We start from the raw sequence: 4,303 nt of genomic DNA on the forward strand, positions 1-4,303 counted from the left end.
AAAAACAGTACTCAGTCCACAAGGCAGTCAGAAAGAGTTAAATTAAGTGGGGTAGATAGGACTCCTCCATTACATCAAAAGCATATGACATTCTGCAGCAACTGGGAGCATGTTGTCATCTTTACAACTAATTTTATCAGAAGAGTTTAAGAAGGTGGACATTGTAAGACTATCAAGTGCATTTAAAAGTGACATGTTTTTGTGTTCATCTGACTCCCCTGAATGACCTAGCTAGTGAACTAGTCACCAGGCAAATCAAGCCTGCAAGAAAGGGAGCCAATATTCCAATTACCATGTTATTGTCCGACCCACAGAATTTGTTTTCAACATAAACATATAACCTCAATATGAGATGTCTAACTAAAGCAAGCACCACCACCAAGACCAAGACAGCATCTCCTCTTCTAAGGTTTAGGTTTTGCCCAGAATTCTCAATACATGGAATAGCCCATACCAAGAGCCGTCGCTCCCACAGCAAAGCCTTGGGCTGCCACGCACATGTGGATCAGGTGAACAGACATTTAGTATTGCCCCTGCTCTTCAATTTATATAATCCATATGCAACGATTGCCACAAAACCTGCCATTGCAATGGGGACAAATGGTGCCTCTCTAGCTTTTCGGATAAGTTTAGATCCCTGATCTCCATCATATGAAGAAAGAGAATCATCTGTGTCACTTGACATAGTGATTGAAGCATCTTCAGACAATGACAAGATGTCGCAGGCTCCAATTGGCTTCTCTCTAGATTATTTTAAAAAGGCATTGCTTTCCCCTTGGTTTAGTGAAGCTGCAAGTAATAGAAAGCCCAGCCTGAACTGCTTCAAGAATAAGGAAAATATCGTCTCTCTCCCATCATAAGAGAGTCAGCGATGGGGCCACTCCAGGGCTGGGTCACTCATGGCTCGGTGATGTCACCAGGGCCCCGGTTCTCTCTGTCTCCACCGTTGCCAACATGATGCCCTCTCCTCTGGTAGCTTCATTGTTGCCAGGGGGGGCGCAGCCATCCCGGGAATCACACTGGACAAAAAAACAAGATCCAGTGCATGAGATGAGGGTGTCCTGTTTTCTAGCTTTCCATCAGGAAAGAAATCCTCCCAGTAACATGCCAGCAGATTCCCCTCCATGTTGTGGGTGAGATCCTGGTCACAAGCCCATCCCTAAACCCGTCCCTGGTGGCGTGGCCATGAGAATATTCAGGACTTAGCCTTGAGCTGAGCTCACAATGGGGTCACTTTTCCAGTGGGGAGAAATGAAGGTTCTGTTGACAAGGAAGCAGGAGAGAATGGACAGGGTAAGCAATGCATACTGTCAGCCCTGTCCCTGAAGTTTTGTTCTCTTCCTACCTTCTTGAGCACCTGTGCACCCTAGCCGCCATTAATTTCACATATATAGGCAAGACACAGTTTGCAAAGGGAGAATGGAACAGTCTGTGGGGCGGCGGGGGGGTGGGGATTTAACACTGTGACTCGGAAAGGAGGTGGGAGACGTGCCCATGGAGCAGAGACGCGGGTTACCGAGTAGGTCACACTAACTGACACACCACCATTTCCTACCCCACTGAATTAAGATCAGATGTCCAAGAGGTACGAGCCTTGAGAACCAACGATGAGCTTCAGGCCATATAGAAGCTTGGACGTTTCCTGTTTCCCCTGGGATTTTTATGTTGGTGATACAGAGCTGTAGAATTTGCCATCAATTCACTGACTTGGGCAGTCATTATCAGGATGTACAGCTACTGTGCAGAACAAAAATAAAATTGGGCTCATTGAAACATCCACCGGGAAGCTGGCAGAGAGTAGACCAAAATGTACGTGGTGCTTTTATAGAAATGATCTCACTTGAGTATTCCTGTCCTATCTTCTATCTCACTAACTATAGCAAACATTCGAGTACTAATTACTATGTCCAGACACTGGTACATACACTTTATATCAATGATTTGTTCAACAGCCCTGCGAGGTAAGAGCCACAATCGTTCCCATTCTAAAGACCAAGACGGACCCACGGTGAGCTTGTGTGATTTGCACAAGGTTGAAGAGATTGTAAATGAGAGCAACTGTGATCCCGTGGTTTTTGCACTGAGCCACTACACCCACTGTCTCTTTAGGAGGCTTGAACCTGCCACTGATGCCACTTGGATAAGTTTTTGTCGTATCAGGGATTTCATTTAACCTCAATACAGGAGAATATTAAAACATGCCTTGACCATTTGTTTCCTCACTAGTGCTTTATTTGTTGTTTTGTTTTCTGTCTTTTTTTTCTTTTTTTAATGATTGTTTCGCATCTCACAACATCTCCTAAGTTTAAATTGAAAATCCAGAGAGACTTTGGTTAACACCTCTAATAAATATAGAGCTAGAAATCAGACATTATATTGGGCTGGCCAAAAAGTTCGTTTGAGGTTTTCTGTAACATCTTATGGAAAAACCCAAACGAACTTTTTGGCCAAGCCAATATGTGTGTGTGTGTGTGCGTGTGTGTGTGTGTGTGTGTGTGTGTGTGATAAGAAATAGCCTTAGAGGCAATGTTGATTATATTTGAATGCTTAAGTCACCATTTTCCTAGAACACCTTTAAAACCCATACCTAGGGTTTTTATTCTTGTATTGTAAAGATGTTTAATTAGAAAAGGTCAATCTTGGACTTCCCTGGTGGCGCAGTGGTTGGGAATCTGCCTGCCAATGCAGGGGACACGGGTTCGGGCCCTGGTTCGGGAAGATCCCACATGCGCCGAGCAACTGGGCCCATGCGCCACAATTACTTAGCCTGCGCTCTAGAGCCCGCGAGCCACAACTACTGAGCCCGTGTGCCACAACTACTGAAGCCCGCGTGCCTAGAGCCCGTGCTCCGCAACAAGAGAAGCCAACGCAATGAGAAGCCCACGCACCACAACGAAGAGTAGCCCCGGCTCGCCTCAACTAGAGGAAGCTTGCGCGCAGCAACAAAGCCCCAGTGCGGCCATAAATAAATAAATAGATAGATAGATAGATAGATAAATAAATAAATTTATTTAAAAAAAGAAAAAGAAAAGGTCAATCTTAATATCTAAACGATCTAGCAATAAAACTGAGCCAGAGCATGGGACTTGTGGCAGCTAGTCCAAAAACTCTGGAAATAATGCAGATCAAACTTCTGCAAATGTCATTGAATATAGACCTACCTTGCTTTATATGATAGGTTTGTTTTTAAAACATTTAGACATAAATCAAATTTAGCAAAATAAAAATAGAGTACTTGCTGTTCAGTGCAAATCTGTCTTCCTTTCATAAGATGGAAACTCTTTCTGCAGTATCGATATCTGCTTTCCAATTGATGCATTTAGACGTTTGCGGTGTCGGGCATCAGGTCTGCGGTGTAGACACTTTCTCCTCTTCTCTTCTCCCATGTTCCATCTGTCTCAACTCTCTTCTTTCCTCAGTCCCTCACTCAGTCACACAGAGTACCTCTCTAAACTCCCTTAAGATTGAGAGCCACAAATCTGACCACTGGGCAATAGTTTTTAAAAATCTGAGCAACAATGAAAGTGATCCTGCAGTCACATCCTACTTCCTTGCCCCCAGGTTACTCTGTCCACGCCATGGTCATGATCTAGACTGGCTGGCTGGATTCCAAGCAGCTACACAAAGTTCCAGCAGTTGGGCTGATTTTTTTTTTAAGTTCCATCATCCATCCTTCAGTATTATTAAAATCAAATTAATAGGCAGTACTGAGAACTTACGAGATCCTCCCAGACCTGTCCTGGGCTTTGTTGGGGAAACACTGAGCCAGAATAAGAGAGCAGCAGACTTTGGACCTGTAGGATCGTCACAGTTTTGTTCCTTACTTGGGTTTGGAGTGTTTTTAGGTCACAATGTCCCCTGTGTGTCCACAAAGAAGGTACATTCCTAGTACCAAATGCGGAAGAGGGTGCTCCTTTGGAGTTAACAAAGTGTGTGTGTGTGTGTGTGCGTGTGTGTGTGTGTGTGTGTGTCCCCGTCCAGAGGCAGTAAAGTGCTGGAGCTGGTACTCGGCTCCCACGGCCAATGGCATTGATATACACTCAGCTGTGCCAGATGACCTTGGGCAAGTTAACCCCTCAGTGCCTCAATTTCTTCATCGGTACAAGAAGGATCGTCATTGTACCTATGTCCTAAGATTGTTGTGCGGATTAAATGGGTTAATTACACCAAAAGTCTGACACACAGTAACAACAAATGTTGGTTATTACCTCTTCCCCATTGTTTGCAAACCACGTAGATCTTCCAAGGTGAACATTTTTGACTAGAGCTAGAAAATTATTAAATATATTTTTAATAACTTTAT

At 44.1% G+C, this 4,303-nt stretch overlaps 1 pseudogene; it reads right to left on the bottom strand.

Annotated features, from left to right (window-relative positions):
• Nucleotides 1–404: 404 nt before the first annotated feature.
• Nucleotides 405–685, bottom strand: LOC115846004 (HIG1 domain family member 1A, mitochondrial pseudogene; annotated as a pseudogene).
• Nucleotides 686–4,303: the final 3,618 nt, after the last annotated feature.

The sequence above is a fragment of the Globicephala melas genome, chromosome 1 (assembly GCF_963455315.2).
Source record: "Globicephala melas chromosome 1, mGloMel1.2, whole genome shotgun sequence".
In the NCBI taxonomy this organism is placed as follows: Eukaryota; Metazoa; Chordata; class Mammalia; order Artiodactyla; family Delphinidae; genus Globicephala; species Globicephala melas.